Source organism: Panthera uncia (genome assembly GCF_023721935.1).
Source record: "Panthera uncia isolate 11264 chromosome C1 unlocalized genomic scaffold, Puncia_PCG_1.0 HiC_scaffold_3, whole genome shotgun sequence".
NCBI lineage: Eukaryota > Metazoa > Chordata > Mammalia > Carnivora > Felidae > Panthera > Panthera uncia.
In genome coordinates, this window is record NW_026057584.1 from 4,089,356 (window position 1) to 4,112,703 (window position 23,348).

Consider the following 23,348-nt stretch of genomic DNA (forward strand, 5'->3'; position numbering starts at 1 on the left):
CCCTTCCTTCCTCCCTCCCTCCCTTCCTCCCTCCCTCCCTTCCTTCCTTCCTTCCTTCCTCCCTTCCATGCTGGGTGACAGTACTTCTGGGAACCATGACCCAGCCTGCTCCCACTGGGGCCCACCTGTGACGGTCCCATCCTTCAATGCACCCTCCCCTCCGCTGCCTCCAGGAATGCCCTCCCTCCTTGACTTCCTTTTTTCTGAGTTAAACAGCTGAGACTTCTCTGCTCTTCCTTCTTCCTTCGGGCACGGGACGATACACCGGCTGCCGTCAGCGCAGCCCCCGTGTCTGGCCTCAGCTTCCACCCTGGCCCCCGGGAGCCCCTCCTCTCTGTCTTGTCAGCTTTTCCCATCACTGCCACCTCCCTTCCACCCATACGTATGCTCTGTGGTTTCCCGTATTGCACACACCATACAGCCCAAGCAGTAGGGAGCCTGTCGTGGGCCCCACGTAGCGTTGGGTCGCTGCCTACCTCCTGTCCTTCCTTTCCACTTACTCGATATGTATAAAGTGCCAGACCAGATGATAGATGCCAGGTATCAACGTCGTCATCACTGTTATTTTTATGGCAAATTTTCTGAAAGGTTTCTCCGATTTCACTGCCTCCACCCCACTACCTCCCCTTCCCAATAGCCCCTCGGGTCACAGAAGCCACAGAAGCTTTGACTCTGTCGCACCCTGAAAGTATGCTGACCCTTCCTCTGCAGACCCCACCCAGGAACTTTCGAGGCTCCTTTTCTCCTCCCTGACCTTTAACCTTGGGGTCCTTTGGGGCTCAGTCCTCTGGTCCCTCCCCTTTTCTGTCCTCCCCATCCCTCGGGGCGAGGGGGCCTCATACAGCCTCCTGGCTGTGAATGGACCTGAACCCTGACCGCCGGCCAAGGCGTTGCTCTGGCCCTGGTCCCTCCCTTGAGCTCCAGACCTGTGCCTCCAAGCGTCTCCTCCGCATCTCCTCCTGGGCGTCTGGGGGCATCGGAAGGTCTCCACGTCTGAATCTGAGCTCCTGAATTTCCCACCAAATCTGTTCTTCCAGCTTTTCCTCAACTTCAGTAAATTCTCCTAGTTTCCCCCCAAAATGTTGGGAGTGCGGGAGGCATTTTTAATCCTCTCTTTTTCTTCTCGCCACCCGACCGCTACCACCGGCCTGCTCTGAGACCCTTCTGCTCCCCTGGACTCCAGCCAGAGCCTTGTAACCCATCTCTTGCCTCTGGACTGGCTTCACCACTCCTCCCTCAGCACCCCTGCAGCCTTTTGTCAGCCTTGTCAATAAAACAGCCTCTTACAAGTCAGACCGTGTTTCTGATCAGTCCTCTGTGCAAACTCCCCAGTGGCTATCAGCTCACTCTGTCAAGGCCCGAGTCCTCATTATTATGCCCAAGGTCCTGTGATCCCGTCTCTCTCCTTCCGGTCTCCCCCTTTCTCTCTCCACTCGAGCCACACTGTGCCCTGAATGTGCCAGCACATTCCTACGTTGCTCTGTGCACTTCTGTTCCTTCTGCCTGTGGCGCTGTTCCCTCTGGTGCCTGTAAGCCAGCCTCCCTGACTTAGACTTAGGTTTGCGCTCACATGGTCCCCTCTCAGTGTCCCGTGTCTGGTCACCAGGATGAGCACTCCAGTGCCCCCTTCCCCGCACTGCACATACCCTTCTTTTCACCGCTTTATATATATTTTTTCTCACTGACACTTAATAGCTAACATTATACGTTTTTCATAATTTATCTTGTGTATTGTTGGTCTTTCCAACTTCTTCCTGGGATAGAAACTTCCCGGGTAGGGTGTTTTGTTTTGTTTTGTTTTGTTTTGTTTTGTTTTGTTTTGCCGGAGACAGGAACTGATGATTGGCCTGCCCTTGGCTCTCAGTACGTATTTGTAGCTCAGTACGTATTTGTAGAAGGAGCTATGCCGTTGGCCCCCAGGTGAGCCAGGTGGGTGGGAACAGGCTGGGGGTGGGGGGCTCAGTGCTGGGCTGGGAGAGGCCAGGAAGACAACCTGGAGGACACCCCGGCATCTTGCATGGCCTCCCCTGCCGTGCCCCGTATTTGTACGCGGAGCCCATGATGCCAGCCGTCGCGGGCGGTGTCTCCCTCGTTGCTTGCTGGCCGCTGTGTCTGCTCCATGATGACTCGCAGGTCTCTCCCTTCCCCTCCGTTCTCACTGCCGTCGCCTCACGTCCATGCCCCGCATCTCAATTACAACAAATAACTTATTCAGAATGTGGAGGTCGTAAAGGAAATCAAAGCACTCCTGGAAAGTGCAAAGGAAAAGTTCCCATCCCCCATAGTCCCAAACATAACCGTTAGCACTGAGACGGCTGTCCCCTAGGTTCTACTCCTTGCTCATCTTAACGAGACAGTGTGACTGGTTTGGAGCCGCGGGCTGGTCCAGGCGGCCCGTGGAGCTGGGCGACTCTCCACTTTGTACAGTCCTTGCTGGGTTCCAGGTGGGTACGTCCAACCGCAGGGCTGGGCAAAGTTGGGGGACCCTGGAGCCGAGCACAGGCTCGTCCCTTCTCGTCAGGAGGCCCCGGAGCTCAGTGGGAAGGGGGAGCCTGACCACACAGATGTGTCTGACCTGGGGACGGGGACGGGGCGGGGATGGAAACCACACCATAGACAGGAACAGAGCGGCCCCGAGAGTCACCACAAGTGAGTTTGAAGGCTGGTGGGGCAAGTGTGAGGATGCAGTGGTGTTTTCGGGTCTGGTCTGAGGGCACACTGGAACCTTCTCTGACCCAGTTTCCCCCTTCCTTGAGGGAAAAGGCAAAACCGAAAGAAAAGGGGTCGGTTGGATCTCTGAGTCCCAACGTCTTCTCCCAGAGGAATTCCTCTGCGGGGGGCGGGGCGGGAATCAAACAACACATGCATTTTCTTAATGAATAGAAAGAAAGGTGAGAACCGTGGTCTGCAACAGGTACAGGACAGAGTCACCTGCCGGGAGCAGCAGAAAGTCCGGGGCAGATGCTTGCATTCTGGCCACAGCCAGGGCTGGCCCAGAAGGCGGTGCAGAGGGCCAACCCAGTGCAAGATGGCCTCCAGTCACAGGGGGCGGGTCTGATCTGCACATGGGGCCCCGAGTGGACCAATGGCCCAATGGACCCCGACATGAACAGCCAACATGACCATGTCAACAGACAGACAGCACACATAGATTCCCCCCCAACCCCCAAAGAATCATACTCAATATTCTGTTGTACAAAATGAATCTTTCCCATTTAAAAATATGTCAAGATTATTTTCTGGACAATAAACATGTACAACTTAATTTGAATTAAAAAGAGAAGATGATCATGTGGCCTGTGTGATTTGGTACCTCGTAGGTCCTTCCTTGCCCTAAGGTTTTATGACCCATTATGCCAGCTACATGCTGGCAATGTAAAGTACTCCATGAAATCACCACCTTATTGAGCCATCAAATATGTCAAAGGAAATTTAGGATGAGTGGCAGGAAAATCTTATGGGAACATAAAATTATTTCCCAAGGAAGTTGTTAAAAATCCATTATATGAGCCATTTATAAACATGCTATTTATCAACATCTTATGAAAAGATATAACACAACACATCATCAACAAAATTCCTATATTAGCAAGATGGACCAGATGCCTTAATAAGACTTTTTCTCGTGTCTACTGATGATTTAAATTATAGCATTGTAATTTTTTATAGCTTAAAGAATGTTATTTTCTTGCAATATGAAATATAACACCAAAATGAAACAGTTGCTTTTAGGAATGAACTCGGAAAGATATTTTAGTTGTCTGCTGTAGCCTTCCATTGGTAAATCAGTGCAAGATAAAACGTCTGTGTGATTTCGAACGAATATAATTTTTTAAAAGTCAGATTCGTTACGTGACTATGTCCTTAGAAGACATAAAATTGATTTATTAGTGATTAAGATGATGTGTTAATATTAACATGGTTATTAGTACATATTAATTAAAATTACCCAAGGGCAGGTCTTGCCAGGGAGGAAAGGCATGATGGGGAGGGGCTCTGGTTGGAGAAGATCACGGGAAAGGGTGAGGCAGGGGGTGAGGATCAAGGGGCAGGTCCAGGCTGAGATTGTGAGGGGGTGCATCTAAGGACATTTCACAGGCAAAAGATTGGTAACAACACTACCCCATGACCCATTGAGGTACATCAAATGGTATTGCTGAGAGACAGTTAGCAGAGACCTTTTAAAATCGATCATGAGGACCCTGACACGGAGGAGAAATTAACTGGGGAAAAATGCTCATTAATAAGAACTACCTTTATATACGCTTGAATGATATCCTTTTCTGTGCTTAAGGCATAAAGAGTCGCATGTGCTTCTAGACATCAAAGTCTGGGAAAAAATGGTGCCCGGAGCCAGCAAGATATCAACTACCAAGTTCCTAATTTACAGAACAACCTTAAAAGAGCAGAGAAAATTCTGTAGCAATGTTTGAAGTGACCACCATAAAGTTCTTCAAGCTATGGAAAATACCGGATCAAATATTTACAGTACCGAAGGACGCACATGCAATGGAAAATAACCTCCAAATTAAGAACATCTGGGGGGAAATCTCAGAGCCAAGTAATGAAAACAGCAATAAAAATGCAGAGGACATTTGTGAGGAAGGCTAATGAAGAAGGAAGCTTTTTTTTTTTTTTTTTTTTTTTTTTTTAAGTAATGAGGTTACCTTCCTGCGGTGAGCTTGAGGGAAATGATTTGATTCTGTCTGACTGAGTTTACAACCTGCCAAATGAAAATATTGCTACCTCCCATTTCATGAAATGGAATAATTACTGATGTATAGAACTTCTAGATGCCCTTAGACTTCAAAACACTAGAGAATTAAAACACACACGCACGCACACATACACACACATGCACACACACACACACACACACACAATTTATGATCAATCATCAGAAGAGCGTTTTTCTGGATTCTAGGGAGACAAGAAAGGAAGGCTGAATTTAGAGAAGGGGAAAAATGGTGGTTTCAGCTGCAGTCCAATCCTGGTCCCATGTGTTACTAATTGTTGATTTAGGCAAGTTATCTAGATAGACCTCTTCTAGCCTCAGTTTGCACGTCTTTAAATGGGGCTCTCACAAAGGGTAACTGAGATAGTCTAGACAAAGCACGAGGCCTTGCACCCGATACAGATTCCCCGATACCTGGGCTTACCATCCCTGGTAACATTGAACGTTTATTTAAGAAAGCAACGTGTCAAGAGGAGTCTAAGAATCCACCGAACAATAGTGGCTGCTGAAAACTATTTCTAAATTCTCGAGGGTTTAAATTGCCTTGGACGCATTTTGCATGATGAGCCCCATAAAAGAATGGGGTAAGGTATTTTGCTTCCTTAAATGACAACAGTTGCGTGATTACACAGGAGGGGCCCTCGAACACATTCAGAGGGTCTCATGTCAAAGGTATTGTGGAGGAAAACATTGGCAAAAATCCAGTAGAAATGAACAAGGCTTCTCCCCTCCCAATTTCCCTCCACTCTGATGTTTATAATAGGACATCACGCAAGGTAGACTCTCACAACGGCCACCTACATTAATACAAATGGTTTTGAAGTCCTGAATGTTCTTAGATGGATATTATTTATACCATGCATAGGACATCCATTTAATATTTCCACCTTGAGAGCCTCCCGTTAGTCAGGCCCTGAGAAAACTTTGAAGTTAGGAAAGTTACAGACTTCAAAAGATTGCTCTTGGTTGACAGGACAGGAGTCCAGTCGGGAACCAGACAGGGACGGAAGAATCTCATGATATTCAAATCATAATTATGGCCCATTGGATGTCTGCCTGCTGTTTAGAGACTGAATAGCAAATTGCAAAGAATTCCTAATCTTAAGGCACGGTCTCACTGCCCATTAGGGTACCCTGAACAGTTAACAATAGCAATGAAAGCCCATAAGAAAAAGAAATGTTCAAACTTGGTGTGGGTTAAACAAAGTAACTTAGTTACTGGTATTGCAAATGACACCCGTGGCTAAAAAAATTCTTTTTTTCTTCCTATGTATATATGTATGATGTATGCATGCATCTATGAATGTGTGAGTGATGTATGTATGTATGTGTGTGTGATGTATGTATGTATGCATCTATCCATCTGATGCCTCTCAAAACTATTAAAGCAGGGGTGCCTGGGTGGCTCAGTCAGTTGACCGTCCGACTCTTAGTTTCAGCTCAGGTCATGATCTCACTGTTCGTGAGTTCGAGCCCCATGTTGGGCTCAGTGCTGGGAGTGTGGGGCCTGCTTGGAATTCCGTCTCTCTCCCTCTCTCTCCCTGTCCTTTCTCTGCTCATGTTCTCTCCCCCTCTCTCAGAATAAATAAATAAACTTAACCTATTAAAGCATTGAATAAGATACGTGTCAGAGCATGCCTGTTCAAGTGGCTGACACAAAGCTAATGATTAATAAAAACTCGTTTTTCCCCTTCCTCTCTTCCCAGAAAACCAAACAAGGGTCCCAATAGCATCCTTTTGCCTCTGATTTGGACACTGTTGGGATTGCTCTCTAGGTTATATTGACAGTGAGAGAAGTCCCCATTTCCTTTCTACACTGTTGGTAACATGGGGGAAGGTGGCTCTGGGTGCAGGCATTCACGGACTTATGACCAAGCCCTAGAGGAGGAGGCATATCCATGACCAAGGTCCCTGAGTTATCAGTGGTTGTCTGTCCCTTCTGGAATCCCTTTGATTCTGAGTCCTAGGCCCCAGAATGGCTGGTCACAATCTAGGACAGAGATGGGACAGTAAACAGATTGTCCCTCATGGGCCTGGGGATGTAAGCCTGTGTTGTGAAGGACTGCAAAGCTCAGTGGGAAAGAGAGCTATGATTAATTAGTGATGTCTGCCACTGGGTGATCAATTAGTGATGGCTGCCATTGGGTGATCAATTAGTGATGTCTGCCATTGGGTGGTCAATTAGTGATGTCTGCCACTGGCTCAGGATAAAGGAGTAGAGCACACACTGGCTTGTTAGAACTCCCATCCATAGTGCAAGACCCAGCTCAAATGCCAGCTTCACAAATATTTCCCAAGGTTTAGAATTAAGGCAGTATATGAACTCAGAGATAATGGGATTGTCCTTATCGTTCTTTGTGTATTTTAGGCACTTAATTAATTACACTGCCATGTGTTATAATTGTTCCTTTTCTTTTCATCACTGCCAGGTCACAAGGAAGCACTTCTTCCAAATCAGCTTTATGCATCCATGATCCTCCTCTCCTTCCTCTCCCACTCCCAAGTCCCAATGCATGCACTCAGGCTTTCTTCTGGTGACTCATGCAAAGGATGTTTGCTGACCATCCAACTTGCACAGGCCTTGTGCTAATGACCCAAAGCAATAAGACGCAGTGGAAGGCAGGGCCCAGCTCCGTGGGGCTCATGGCTTTACGTAAGGTACACAGGCGCTTGGGTGCTCTGCAGATGAATCTGTCTGCTGGACTTACTGCATGCTGATTGCAAGCATCCCGAGGCTTGGCAGGTGGTGACCCAGGAAAGGACGGTGACTGAGGCCGAGTTAGCATTAGGGGCCAGTGAGAGGGGCTGGCAGTGGGTGTGGCACAAGGTATTCAGTGGCAGCCTCATCAGAGGGGACACCCGAGAGCTAGAGTCAGAGCCAGGGGAGAGCAGGAGGTGGAGGCCAGAGCTGGAATGCAGGGAGCCCAGGGAATCCCAGTGGCCAGGTTCTAGCAGATGAGGTGTACTTTCTCAACGCAGCGCTTTCTGGAGGAAGCTTTAAAGCTGCTGCAGGTGCCCAACTGCTCAAAGGGCAGCCGCAGAAGGGAAAATCTGCCTCCCTTGGAGCTACTGACTGATGGCTGCTCTCGTTGGATTCTTCTCCCGCCCAACCCCTGCACTCTTGTGAGAATTAGATATTTTGTCTTCACTTCCTTTCAGAGAAAAATTATAACAAGCCCAGGCTGTTTTGCATCCACTGGGGTCATATTTGAACTTGTAACTTCTTAAGTGGTTCTGGCCAGGCCACTTGATAGAAGCACGTAGTCCTTCCCTGGAGCAGGGCTAAGTGTTTGTAAGATGCCATTCTCTGCCCACGGAAGGTTAGTAGTTGTAAAGAAGGCAAAACCAACACGAAGCAATCCTTCTGCTAACATTTAGCTTGCTCTGTTTGTAACATTGGCACCGAGTGGTCTTGTCTTAACGGTGAAGGGTGTAAAAGTCTTCACGGCGGAGGAGATGTTTATTGCAGAGATGCCCTCCCGTGAACCAGTGCTTGAGTTAAACATGGTTTCCCTTCTTTTATTTTTTAAATTTTTAAAAAATATTCATTTATTTTTGAGACAGAGAAAGAGCATGAACGGGGGAGGGTCAGAGAGAGGGAGACACAGAATCGGAAGCAGGCTCCCGGCTCCGAGCTGTCAGCAGAGAGCCCGACGCGAGGCTCGAACCCACAGACTGTGAGATCATGACCTGAGCGGAAGTCGGACGCTCAACCGACTGAGCCCCCCAGGTGCCCCAAACATGGTTTCCCTTCTGCACATCAGTCTGTGGCTTCAGTTCTGAGAACTCCCTCAGTTCTGGCAGTCCAGTAAGTCAAGAGTCTGAGTCCATGAAAACCTCCTCTTTCTCATCCACTCAGTTGGCTAAAAAGGAAGTCCCCTCTGGGGTGCCTGGGAGGCTCAGTCAGTTGAGCGTCCGACTTTGGCTCAGGTCATTGTCTCGCGGTTCATGAGTTCAAGCCCCAAGTCGGGCTCTGTGCTGACAGCTTGGAGTCTGGAGTCTGCTTCAGATTCTATGTCTCCCTCTCTCTCTGTCCTTCCCCTGCTTGCACTCTGTCTCTCTCTGTCTCTCAAAAATAAAGAAAGGTTAAAAAAATTTTTTTAAAAAGGAGGTCCTCTCTGGTCGAGGTTTGTGTTGTGGGGTTGCTTTTGTGTGGGGGCTTCTTGGGCCAGGCCACTCTATGCCCCAGATGCCCCAGCTCATTACATCACTCTTAGCCTTGAGAACAGCTCAAAATGCCTGTGCTCCTGCAGATGGTGGGGTGGGACAGAAATCCCACCTGGGAGGAATCCAGCAGGATTCAGGGTCCTTGGGGTTCCCACCTGCTGCTTCAGACTCTACCTGTCAGGTCCTCTCAGGGTGGAGCAGACACAGGACACGATGCAATGACCCGGTGGCACCAGGGGTGAAGGCCGGGAGATGCCCCAGGACCGGGTGTTGTCAGGAACAGCCACTCCGCCATGGCGATACCACTTTTATGGCGGCCTCCCACCCCGAACCTGCACTGCTCTCTGGTGTCAGAGGGACAAAACGGAAAGGTCACAGTCCTCGTTGCAAAGGGGTTGGGCCTTACCTATTCAGCCCAGTGCCCTCTCCCGCATCTGGCCTTCTGTAGTGGGCACATAATGGTCCTGGCCACCTCTGCCTCCGATTGGCTCTAAGTGGCCTTCCTGGCTCTGTCCTGTGAATATTTCCACCTATGACCCAGCCTCTGTCATACACTGTGTCGCCCCCTTCCGACCACCCTGCACACACTTTTTTCCCACGTCCCTAAGTCACTAGAGTGGGGGTCAGTTCTCCGTATTCCGTGAATGGCCCTGGGGCATCGCATGGTCTAGCTGTCCCATGTAGCAGGCAAGAAGACTGAGGCTCACGAGATGAAAGCAGATCATCCATTTAGGTGGAACCCAGAGTCCCCACTCTGCTTCTTCTAGTACACGGCACTGCCCTGCATTTGGTTCTCATCAACTCCCATTCCTTTTCTCCCACCAGAGAACTTGGGGCATTTGATTTCTCCAAGCAGGTCATGGCCCCTTGAGAATAACTATGTCTTGTAATTTCCTCTGTCACATTCAGCAGAGCCTACAAAGGGAGATCCCCTAAGCACTGGTTGAAATGGGTGCATACAAAAAACCCAATAACCTTGACAATGGACCTTGTGGTGCCCAGAAGGGTGGCTGTGGAATTACTGGCACCAGAGAACAGATCGAGCCCCGTCATAGACCAGTAGGGCAGGATGTGGAGGGAGCTGGGCCAGCGTTGCTGCTGTCCAGGGGAGCCCCTGGGGCCCAGCATGCTGACGTCACACAGTTATCTGGTGGCAAAACTGGAATCAGGGCAGATGTAGTTATGACGTCCATACCTCCCCGCTTTCCTGGAAAACGGCTGAATGTACAGGGCAGTGGGGGGAGGGAAAGCGGAAGGAGGAGAAGAGGCTATTGGGACACTACATGGGGTGACGGTCCTACCGCTCCACACTGTTTTGTTACAGCAGGACAGCGCCTCCCTGGCCAAGCGGGCTGGGGAGGCCCCATACCTGGCTCTCCCTTCTTTTCCCACACAGATAAATTTTGGCTATCTGGTTTATCCTTCTTGGCACATAGTCTCTGCTTAAGATGTGCTTTCTTCCCTCTTTGTTCATATTATCCCATCAGATCCCTCCTGTCCCCGAAACTCTCTTGTTCATTATGGAAAACCCCAGCCTGACCACGGAAAGTACCGGAAAGTACCAGAAGGAGAGGAGCCCTTGAAGACCCATCACTCTGTTTCCCCCAAAGCTGCTCTTTCTTCTGTCTCTGTCTTCTGTGTCTGTCAACAGTTTGTTAAACCAAACATCACAGCTCAGGAACCAACCGTTTGCAGGGAGACTAATTAGTTTGTGTGCCTCGCGTGGCATTCATGGGGGCCGTTGGGTTGAAGTGGCAGGTCGGGCCGTTTGACCGTCAGTCATTTACTCACATTTAATCGGGTAACTCAGGGGTGAGTTTTGTCTTTCACCTTGTGGCTGGCGGGGCATCACGTAGGCAAGTCCTGGTCAATTTTTTTTCAGAAGGATCATCCAAGACCATCCTGAATCAAAGCAATGATTCACCCTTCGGAAAGCCAAGCCGATCTTTGTGACATTCCGGGAATATGAGGTCTAGCGGCCGGTTTTAGTGCTGAGTTTTAGTGTCATCATGGGAAATCACCAGCTCGTCGGAGGAAGCAAACTGACTATAAGCGAGACATTATTAGCATACTCAGATAATGGCATCATTATAAAGCAATACTGTGACTAATTTGCAAACTTGTGCAGGAAAGGTCCTTCGATGTGGTTCTGAAATTACCAGCTTTCCGGTACAACCTCCCCCATTTGCACGTGGGTCGGCTTCAGAGCCCCCGCTTCACTCTGTGGCTTCTGGGAAACAAGTCTTTGCGACACAAACTGGTGATGGCTTCTGACGCTGCTACAGCTTCCAGATATTGTGATTCCACAGGATCTTTGTTTCCCATCTCAAATATTCCCTTTTGGTCAGGGGCAAAACCAGCCAGGCTGTGAAGTAGGAGTTCAATGAAAGGCAACCACGTGCCCAGCACGGCACGTCAGACCACAAACCCGGTTACACTGGAGATGCTCACAGATTCGCTTGAAGCGTGGCCCCTTTGTCTTCGGATCAGCCTCTGACTCGAGGTGTCCCTAGCGGAATTTTCCCCAAGATGTAGATGATTAATCAAGGCTCCCAGGATCACAATGACCCATTGTCCCTGGAGGCATTCCTTCTGCCACATCTGACCCTTTCCTCTTGGGGTGAGTGTGCATTTTCCCAAACTCCTAATGGACAAAAACTCAAGAACAATGGCCCTGCGTGTAGCTTACATTTGCACGAAGGAACAGAGGGTTTTTGTTGCTGGAGGTAGGGGAAAAGGGCATGAATTAACTTGATCTTTATATTCTCACGAAAAACATATACATATTTTGGAGAGAACAGCAGTCTACTCGATGCTTTATTTTTTAAAAGGTATATTGCACAAGACCCCACCAGGATAATAGTAAAGGAATTAGACTAAAAGGCTCAAGGACAATCCCACCACTCTGACAAATTTGACAAATTTTCTGTTTCTCTCTCTCCCTTATCCACACAAAATGTGTTACCCGGTTGTCATTAAATCTCCCTTTGCTTTTAAAAGCATTACATTGTGATGGAGATATCTCTTTTAGATAGTTATGTACCATTATTAAAGATTCAAAATATCATTAATTTCCTTCAAGCTCTATTATGTTTATCATCGATCAGTGTGTCAGCACATTAATCACTTCTGCGGTTGCCTCAGGACTGTTGCTTAACTATCTACTTTTAATAGAAATCTGACCGCTGTGGCCTTTCTTTGCATCAACAAAGACATACCATTTCGTGAGCTACTGATCCCTTGAAACAAGTGAAGGCTTTTAATGGTCCCCTACATGGTTGAGACTTTTTTTTTTTTTTTTTTTTTGAGATAATGAAAATCAAAGGCCAGAGGAGTTTGTGGAAACGGGGAGAAACGTCCCTATTCTCCCACAGCCCCTGGGTACAGAGCAATGGTGGACACAGAAACGACAGCAACTCTGACCAAGGAAAGCTTCTCTGAGTCCCTGCATCCCTGTGCTTGGCTGACTGCTGGCCGGGCAGCCAAGGTGAGACAATCAGCCCAGGGTGCTGAGTTGGAGGCTTGGGTCCTTGCTTTTTCTTTCTGGCTGCTTCTTTCTTTCTTTCTTTCTTTCTTTCTTTCTTTCTTTCTGTTTTATTATTATTATTGTTATATTTTTGAGAGAGACAGAGAGAGCAGAGGAGGGGGAGAGAGAGAGAGAGAGAGAGAGAGAGAGAGAATCCTAAGCAGGCTCCATGCTGTCAGTGCAGAGCCCCGTGCGGGGCTTAAACTCATAAACCATGAGACCATAACCTGAGCTGACATCAAGAGTCAGATACTTAACCGACTGAGCCACCCTGGTGTCGTGGTGCTGGCTTTACCCGAGTGCACAGTCCTAGCAATGTAAGGAAGCTTGGCAATGTGGCCTCTGGAATCAGAGAGTCTTGGCTCGAATCAGACTTGGACAGTTACTCAGTATGCGATGTTGGGTAAGTTGTGTGACCTTCCCGGTTCTCATTTCTTCAAATTCAAATCAAATGATGTCAGTTATTCGTTCCATAAATGTTTATTGAACACAGACCTTGATCCTGGGAATGTAATGGAGTTTCCACACCTGGAGTGAGACGGTAGTGAACACAAGGACTCTTATCTAATTGTCATTCCGTAAAACCACAAGTGCGTTCAGCAGGCTGGAGCAGAGCACCACGTTAGGAGAGCCCACACGAGGGAACGTGAACTTGTTAGGCCTGTTGGAGAATGAGTTAAGCAGGTGGGGACTGGAGGAAAAAACGTTTTCAGCAGAGGGAGTAGAAAAGGCAGAGTCCGCATAGTAAAAGGAAGCGTGGTGACCCCAGGAAGTAGGGCATGAGATAATAAGATGTGGACATCGAATGCTACCCTGACTCCAGTGTGGAGATGCTACCTCAGGTGACCTAGGGCAGAGGCAGAGGGACCGAGGAGTCTCCAGGGAACTCACCTGGCTTGCTCTCTGTTGGGGTCTGGTGGCTGGTTTTGCACTTGGCATAAAGTAAGTGCTGTATAAATAGTTTCTTCAGAGAATGAATTGTCTTGGTGATAGTCGTAGAAATGGGGAAACATGGATTGCAGAAACATTTAGGATGGTCAAACGGACCATCGTCGCTGCCTGTCCTAGGGTGGGTCATCATCTAGATGGCTCCGCTGTCTAGGGCTGGGATCCCACGTCCTGGTTCCGCTAGCCATTGGCAATCTAGGGTGGCCTCAGCTGGGACGCCCGAAGTCTGTTGGCTCTGTCCATGGTTCCTTACCCTCCAGCCTAGCCAGGCCCATCTTGACCACAGGTGGACACAGGCAAGCAAGGCTTGTCATGCAAGCACATTTCGGGCCTCTATTTACATCACTTTGCTCCGACCCTCTGGGCAAGCTGAGCCTGAGGTCAGACTGTGGGATCACTAACGAGTCACACGTTACAGGAGGGAGCGTTGAAGCATAAGAGCCAGAGAGAGCGACTACTTATCAAACTACAAGCTAACTGGCCCCTTATTCGTTCTCATTTTCTCTTCAAACTCATTGGTCAAGAAGCTTGTTCTTCTCTCTTAGTTGCCTCGTGGCCTTTCATTTCTGGCCCCACCAGTTTTCCCCAGCTGTAACCTAACCAATTCAAAATCTACAGCCAGTCATGAAAATCTTCTAGAAGTGTCATGCTATTTATAATCCAAATCCCACCCCATGGTGTATTTAACCTTGAGTATTCTAGGAGTTCACTCTCTGAGGCCATCAGCGATATCTCTTTCATAATGTAGAGTCATACTTTCTGTGGGTGGTAAAGCCCACAACGGGCACTGAGTATGTGCTTGTTGATTACGAACATCTTCCATCTCGCAAGCTTTATCCTTTGTCAATGTCTTTGGAACATAAGCTTCATTGTTTCCAAAATGTCCAATTCGAGTCATTTGATCTTCCTCAGAAACATTCCCCGCTGTTGGCTAGGTCTCAGAAAACTCACACAGGGCACATAATCACAATTTAGTGATAACAGCAACATCTGAAAACTACGCGGCGCTTACCATATACCAGGCACTGTTCTAAGTGCTGATTTCATATAAAAACTTGAGGGTTCTACCCAGACTCTTCCCCGACGTGAATATGCTGGAATATGATGGAAATATCTCAAGAGGGTCCCAAGATACACAGCTGTACCACAAACAGACATTATATATTTGCTAAGAAAGTTTCCATAGAGAATGAGCCTGTTTTTTTTTACTTAAACATATGGTCAAAGCCCTTCTGTTTGATTTATAACACCAAAGTGTTCACTCTATAAAAGGTACATTCCTTTCTTAAAAAAAGAAACCAAATTTACAGTAAAAGTTCTGTTTTGTAGTTGCGAGAGCATGCCCCCAGGTGGAGATGTGAGGGTGATGAACCCAGCCTCCGGGCCCCGGGATTCCAAGACCGTCTCATCTGACTGAGAAAGATGAAGGAGTACTCGATAAAGCCGAAGATTGCTAAGGATTTCACAGTGCTCCCTCTCTACTTTAAACTGTGCTATAAAAATTCATTTCCCAACTGGAACTTGGCTCCAAAGGCTTAAGTTTGAAAGGCGGCTGTCACACTGAGCCATACCTTCTCCCCAAGCGGAAAATAACAATCTATTTGATGCGTCTACGACCCAGAGTGAGAGACTAAGAAGAGAGAAAACTCTTTTAAGCAAATGAAAGGAAGAGTTGGTTTTTTATTTGGAATTCCTGGAGCACTCTTTTGATGTTTAAAAATTGCCTGCCAGGATCTCACGGTTTACGTGCAGGTAATGGACATCTTCATTCTGGTGGCGACATTTAAGAGCGTCCAGTCCTGACAGGCAGAATCTTAATAGAAACCCAGGATGGAAATATGGATTATTTTATGATGTATGTGGAATCCACTGTTTTCTTACTTTAAAGCAGTTCTGATATCTGGCAATTTCCTCTCAGTCTGAGCGTTCACGGCTCTTCGACATCGCACACACACACACACACACACACACGCGTGTGTGTGGATATACCCCAAGGGCCAGAGCGGTGTAGAACGTTAGTTCTCTCTACTCCAGTGGTCATGGGCAAGGGTCTGTGTTCATGCAGCTGGTTCACATTACGGTGCAGCATGTGGCTGCCCCGGGTCTCCACATAGTCTCTTAATTGTGGCTAACGAGCATTTCCTCCCGTCATCCCTTCCAGATACGTTCCTGGAGGTGGGAAGTCCAGGCAAGCAAGCTGGTCACCACGATACGGTCACCCACAAAAGGCGTGTGCTAACTCTGGTGCCTCTGGCCGTGCTGTGTGCACAGGGGTGTGGGTGCCTTCCATTTCCACCTGATTTCACCCGCACCGGACGTGGTGGTTGCAACTTTTTCTGATCTAGGTTTAAGATGGTTCTTGCAGTTAAGACGGGTCTTCCGCTAATTTCTATTTCAGGTGCTGGTTTCTTCATTTTACCTTATTTTATGTGTACATTTTTTGTGCTTGGCTACGACTCATTCCCCCGGAGCATCTGAGTGTTTTCCCAGGACGTTTTCAGTGTAAACCGTACTTGTCCACACACTTCATGTAAACATTCTATCTTACATGTGACTCTCTGTAGTTTCTTTTTATATGTGTAATTCATTGTCAAGTTAGCTAATAGACATTGTATACACTGTCCCCTTGGCCTCGGGAGTAGATTCCCATGATTCATCACGTATGGATATGCTCTATAGTTTAACCTAGTACTTTTTATTTTCATCAATGTTGTAAATTATTTTTATTTTTATTATTTTTTTTAAGTTTATTTATTTATTTTAAGAGAGAGAGACAGAGAGCGCACAAGCAAACAAGGGGCAGAGAGAAAGACAGAATCTCACGCAGGCTCCGTGCCATCAGCACAGAGCCCGATGTGGGGCCCAAACTCATGAACCATGAGATCCTGACCTGAGCTGAGATCAAGAGTCAGGTGCTTAACTGGCTGAGCCACCCAGGTGCCCCTGTTGTAAAAAAAAAAAAAAAAAATTGAATTGACTTGCTCATCAGTTTCCTTAACGTCTTGTTTAATATTGAAAAAAGGTATTATTTTTATTTCTTCAAAGGCAGGCTGTTTTCTGCCGATTTTTCTCTATGAATATGCTTGCAATCATTAAATACCCTCCTTTATTTGGGGATCACTGTGTAAATTATGGATTACAATCAGTTTTTCTCCAAATTGCGACATTATCCCAGTGTTATTTCTATTACAATTCATCCTTAGCTCTTTGTTGTACAAAGATTGTGGAATAATATCCTGGGGCTCACTCTGCCTTGGGTATTCCGTTCATCTTTATTTCCATTTCTGAACAACTCCACGTGGCTTTTTATTATTGTTACAGCAGCTAATATTCTATTTTCTAAAAAGGCTAAGTTTCGATTCATTTTCTTCTATTTGGGATATTCTCTACAATACCCACACAGGGAAAAGACTCCAGGTTTGGGGAACATGAAGCTCATACAGTTGGGGGGGGGCTCTCTTAAGAAAGATAAGACAAAATTATAAACACAAAATGTCTGAGCTGCCTGTGAAGGGCCAGGGAGCCCAGGGAGTGTGAGGGGCCCTGACCTCAGCTTGCTGACTTTCGTGGGGATTCTTCCTGTCCCACCTGTGTCACGGGGCTGCATGGGCGGGTCTCACAGGCACCTGTGTCACGGGGCTGACTGGGGATTCTCACACAGTGGGTTACAAAAAGAGAAGCCTGTTTATATTTTAACTGGAATCACACTGTATCTGTAAAATAGAACACAACGTTTTCCACTTAATTTGTCTTCTTTTTCTAACCTCCTCACAAGGCTTTACGATGTTGCTCATCCGTTCAGCAATGATTCATTGAGCTTCAGCAATTCTGCAATTTTGCAAGGTTTTTTATGACGGCATCCATTGTAAGTCATTTGATTTATTATGATTTCAAATCCTTGAGTCTTTTATAAATGGGATCTTGAATTTCAAAATGGTTTTATTTGCTAATGACTTTGCTTATTTTCTCAGGGCTAATGACTTTGCTTGATTTTTTATTTTTCCCGTGTATTTTTCTTGTAGCTGTCCCTACCACAGAGGCTTATATATTAACCTTTCGGTTTTCAGGTAGTTTGTCTTTTAGATTTTCTTAGGAGTAGAGTCAGGTTGTTTTCAACAAATCATATTTTAAAATTCTAGTGTGGCTGTTCCCTGCTTAAAACTCCCCCGTGGGCCCCTAATACCCTTAATTAAACAAATGTTTTTAATTGTTGCAAAAAAGATAACATAAAATTTGCCATCATAACCATTTTTAAGCGTGCTGTTTATTAGTGTTAAGTATGTGGAAAAGGTCTCCAGAACTTTTTCATCTTGCAAAACCCGGCCCGCTAAACTCTAGCCCCCCCGGCCCCAACTCCGGCCCGCTAAACACTAACCCCCCATTCTCCCCACAGCCCCTGAAAGCCACCATTCTACTTCCTGTCTCCAAGAATCCCTCTCCGCCAGGGACCTCACGTCAGTGGCATTGTGCAGCATTTGTTCTTTTGTCCTTGCTTGTTTCACGAAGTATAATTCCTCGAGAGTTATTCATGTTGTGGTGTATGACAGGATTTCCTTCCTTAAGGCTGCAGATTATTCCCTTAGTGGGTAGACCGAATGTTTTTCCACTCATCTGTTGATGGATCCCCACCCTTTTGAAGGAATCCCAACTCCCTCCCAAATCCCTGCGTAGTGGTCTTCTCTCCTCCGAGGCCTTGCCCTGGTTTGCCTCCTCTGACCTGAGGCTCCCTCTCCACTGCTTTCTTCCTTGTCCCTCAGAAGACGCCGACTTTGTCCCTGCCTCAGGGCCTTTTCACATGCTTTCTCTTCTGCCACTAATGTTCTTCCTCAAATCTTTCATGTCAGATGTCACCTCCTCACCGAGGCCCGATTACTCATTGCAGTAGGGACCCATGTCTGTCATGTTCTGCCATGTTCTGAAGGTGGCATGACTCACCTTCACCTATCTCTTAAATTCTGTGCTTCTCGTGTCTGTGCCTCATGAGAAGTAAGCTCCGTGTGGGTGGCAGCTTACGTAACTGGCTCACCACTGTGTCCCCAGGTCTGGCTGGCCGTTGGCAGGCACTTATTAAATATCTCTCCAGTGAACATTCTCGCCGTTATTTATTTTTCCTGTGTTATTGCATTGGGGGGAACTTACAAAAAAACATAGAAGGAGTGGAAATGGTGCTTATGTTCTGTTTCATTTTTGAACTGAATTTGTCTTTCAAATGATCTACCATATTATGTGGCATTTTAAACAGTGGTAAAACATTTTAAGGAAGGGATTCTCTTTTTTAAGTTTGCTTATTATTTTAAACTGAGAGAGACCGAGAGACAGAGGGGGAGGGAGGGAGGGAGAGAAAGCAGGGGAGGGGCAGGGAGAGAGGGAGAATCCCAAGCAGACTTCACACGGTCAATGCAGAGCCCGGGGCAGGGCTCGAACTCACAAAATTGTGAGATCATGACCTGAACTAAAATGAAGAGTCAGACGCTTAGCCTACTGAGCCCCCCGGGCGCCTCAAAGAAAGAATTCTTGAAATAGTTCTGTTAGGAATTTATGACGCACTTCAGCATCTATTTGCAATGTTAGTTCATTTATGCAAGGACAGCACAAGCCAGGGACCCTCTGGATCAGACACCTTCACCCTAAAGTAACGGCAGTGACCCCGTGTGTCACTGTGTTAAAGGACTTTAATCGCTTAGTGTAAGAGGAGTCACCCCTGCATTAAATGACTCTCTAAACTTATTTTGATATTGATTGGAACAATTAAAGCCAACGACATCTCTGATTGAAAAACGCAGTCGCATAAAGACTGAACTATTTGGAAATGCTGAACCATGACATTTCATGTGCCTGGCCTCTTGGTTTATGGCCCTGTGCTCAGAGCTGTTCACAACTGACAACACAGTTAAACCATCTCAGCAATGTCTTTCCCACACGTACCCCGGCAGAACAGGAAGTCTGGCCTTAGAATCCTCCCCTGCTGTGACAAGGCACTGGGCTGTGCTCAGCGTGCAGGGTGCCTCGGGCTTGTAGGGGTGTCCTTTCTGAAATCCCGCCCGTGCAGGGGATGCGGCATGCTGTGTGGGAGCAGTGTCTACCTGTGAAGTCAGTTCAGCCCAGGGTTGGTGTCTTGCCAGCTCTAGGGCCCTGGGCGGGGGTGGGGGGTGGGGGGTGGGGGAGGGGGTTGCTTAACATGCTGTGCCGCCATCTTGCTTTCTGTGTCACGAGAACACAAGACGTGGTTCTCAGGGGCATCGGAGGATCCGAACTTAGAGACAGTGCCCAAACCAGAGCAGGTGCTCAAGAGACAAGAACTATTGTTAGTGCCTTATGAACCTTGCTGTCATTCCTCTTGTTTTTACTCAATTAATTACTCAACTGTACCCACACTGTGTCTCTGTCTCTGTCTCTCTCACTTTTTCTCTCTCCTCCCTTGTGCTTCCAGCCACACAGAATTTTTTTTTCAGTCTGATACTATCTGTGATCATTTGGAATCTATACTGAAGCTGTTGTTTCAAAACATCAGACTGACCCACGGGATGAACTTCAGGTTGAGTCCTATAATGAAGAGATTGTTGACTCTGAAATTATTCTAAAACATGCAGAAGAAGGAAAATGTCATGTTGCTGGACCAAAATGGAAGTTTCATGTGAGTCAGTGAAACCAGATATTCCATGGCCCTGTGGGCAAATCGAATGTGTACAGAGAAGCTTTGGTTACATGTCAAAGAGAAAACCCATAATGAGAGAAGCCAGGGTAAGTGATGAGACACCCCAGCAGAGACCTCTCTGGGTGACAGCTGGGGCGATGATGGGAATCCATACTTGGTGATGGGCCTCTAGGATATCCAGCATGAGACACATCTGCGTGGGCTGCAGCTTCAACACCAGACTTTTATTTCCTCCCAGTCGTGGAGGCTGAAAATCCAAGACCAAGGTGTCCACAGGGTTGGTTTCTCCTGAGGTCTTTCTCCTTGGTGTGAAGACAGCTCCTTCTCCTTCTTCTCCTCTATGCTTGTCTGTGTCCTAATCTCCTCTTCTTGTAAGGACGTTGTCATATGGGACACCCCAGTGTCCCGCCCCAGTGGGACCACCCCAGTGACCGCATTTCACCTTAATTACCTCTTTAAAGACCATGCCTCTGAAGTAGACTCACATTCTGAGCTCCTAGGGGTTAGGACTCCAACATATGAGATTTGGGGAACATAGTTCTTCACGTAACAGATGGGTTTCCTTCTCTATTTTGGTCCTCTGTGGCTTGTTTGCTTTCTTTCTTGTTCTCTAACCTACAGAGTAAAGTGGCCGTTGCCTTCAAGATGTGTTACTCAAACAAGCCGTCACCCAGAACCTAGAGTGGGGTGCTTTAGTGCTTGTCCAACTTTAAATCACCAGCGTGTGAAGCCTGGCATTCCTTTTCTCCAGCAGTAATTTCTCTGGGCGTTCTCCTATTACCTGGATTTGTTTATTTTTTTTAAGTGGGGTAATTCCAAACTGGAGAGTAAATGCTTCTATATTTTGTACTACTTTATGGTTTATAAACACATTTTAAATATATATGCTTTTGGGGCACCTGGGTGGCTCAGTTGGTTGAGCGTCTGACTCTCGATTTTGGCTCAAGTAATGATCCCGGGGTCGTGAGGGGGAGCCCCGTGTCAGGCTCTGCACTGAGCGTGGAGTCTGCTTGAGATTCTCTCTCTCTCTCAAAAAAAATTGTTTTTAAATATATGTTTTGAGTCTGACAAATAAGGTACTTCTGTCATCTCTGTATATGAATTTTTTTCAGTTTCTTGAATTGACATGACAATGTAGAGAGAGGTTGTTTTTTAACATTTATTAATTTTTCAGAGACAGAGATAGAATGCGAGCAGGGGAGGGGCAAAGAGAGAGGGAGACACAGAATCCGAAGCAGGCTCCAGGCTCCGAGCTGTCACCTCGGAGGCTCAAACTCGTGGGGCTCAAACTCATGAGCCACGAGATCATGACCTAAGCTGAGGTCGGACACTCAACCGACTGAGCCGCCCGGGCGCCCTGAGAGAGGTTTTTAAAAAATATTTCACATATAGCCAGATTATGTTGAGCAGGTAGCCCGATTTAACTGTTCTCTAAGTTAAGCTAAGAAAGGTAAATGTTGGAAAACAAAATATACGTGTCTTTAAACGACTAAAGATATTACACATGTTCACAAACAATCCACATCCACATTGAAAACCCAGGTCAATATGAATAACTGGTCAAAGAAAAACAATAGACAGTCAGGAGTAAAATTGTCCAATGTAGCTACAGACTCCCAGAGGTGGACTTTGATTTGGGGGAAATCAGAAAGTGCCACCCTCTGAGATAGGAGCTGGAAGTGATCAATATAAAATATATGAACTATTGAAAGTATAATAAAGAGGGGCGCCTGGGTGGCTCAGTCGGTTAAGCGTCCGACTTCGGCTCGGGTCATGATCTCGCGGTCCGTGAGTTCGAGCCCCGCGTCGGGCTCTGGGCTGACTGCTCAGAGCCTGGAGCCTGTTTCGGATTCTGTGTCTCCGTCTCTCTCTGACCCTCCCCCGTTCATGCTCTGTCTCTCTCTGTCTCAAAAATAAATAAACTTTAAAAAAAAAAAGAAAGTATAATAAAGAAATACTATGAACATCTCTGTGCCCACAAATGTGATAATTACATAGATAAATGAAACGGACCAGTTCCTGGAAAGACACAATTTACCAAAACTCATATCATCTGAATAGGCTTATATCTATTGAAGAAATTGAACCAATAATTAACCTTCCAAAAAAGAAAGTGCCAGGCTTAGATAGATCCACTGGTGAATTCTACCAAATATTTAGGGAAGGGATTATACCAATTCTCTACAGTCTTGTTCAGAAGACAGAAGTAGAGTGAATACTTTCTAACTCCTTTCTCTGAGACCAGCATTATCTTAGTACCAAAGATGAAGACATTATAAGAGAAGAAAATGACAGAGCAGTATCTCTCATGAACACAGATGCAACCCCCCCCCAACGAAATAATAGCAAATCGAATCTAATAGTTTATAAAAGTAATTAAACACCATGACCAAGGGACTTATTCCAGGTGTGCAAGGCTGGTTCAACATTCAAAACTCAATTATGAAAGCCACCACATTGGATTGTTGGTCAGCATGTTGTGGAGGCCCAATGGTGCATCTACCCGTGTTGGCCGGAGGTTACCTCTGTGACGTAACAGGAGTCCGGTTCAGAGCAGCATTGAGTGGTGCCTGGGCTTGGGGATGGTGGTGTATTGTGCCCTTTTCCTAGAGAGTCCAAACGCTTCGTAACACTTTAAAGGCTCTGATAGGTCTTACCAAGAAAACAAGCAAATCCTGATGAATTCATTTAGCCCAGTGTATTGTACAAGAGGCTCGATGGCAGGGTTCTCTCTGTAGGGCCATATTCATAGCAGCTTAGCATAAGCCTTTGGCATGTATTTTCTCATTTAATCCCTTCTATTACCCTACAGAATTTGCGACCATTAGGGGCATCTGAGTGGCTCAGTCGGTGGAGCGTCTGACTCTTGATTTCGGCTCAGGTCATGATCTCACGTCATCGGGGCTCTGCGCTGACAGCATGAAGCCTGCTTGGGATTCTCTCTCTCCCCCTCTCTCTGACCCTCCCTGTTCTCTCTCTCTCTCTAAATACATAAATAAATAAACTTTAAAGAAAAAAATTTCCAACCGGCAGTACCCATGCTTTACAAATGATGACACAGAACCTACCAGAGATGAAATAAATCAACCCAATCAAGCAATGGTAGCAGCTGGACCTGAATCTCAGTAGCCGGACGCAGAGGCCACACCCTGTACATTCCCGCACAGGGACACTCGTGGGCTCTTGTGAGAGGTTCCCACTTCACGTGGGGGGCCCATCCCAAGGACAGAGAGGGGAACATGGGGCCTTCAGGGATTGACAACAGTGTTTCTCAGGATCACGCAGCCACTACTCCCTCTCTGGTCGGGACTCACTAA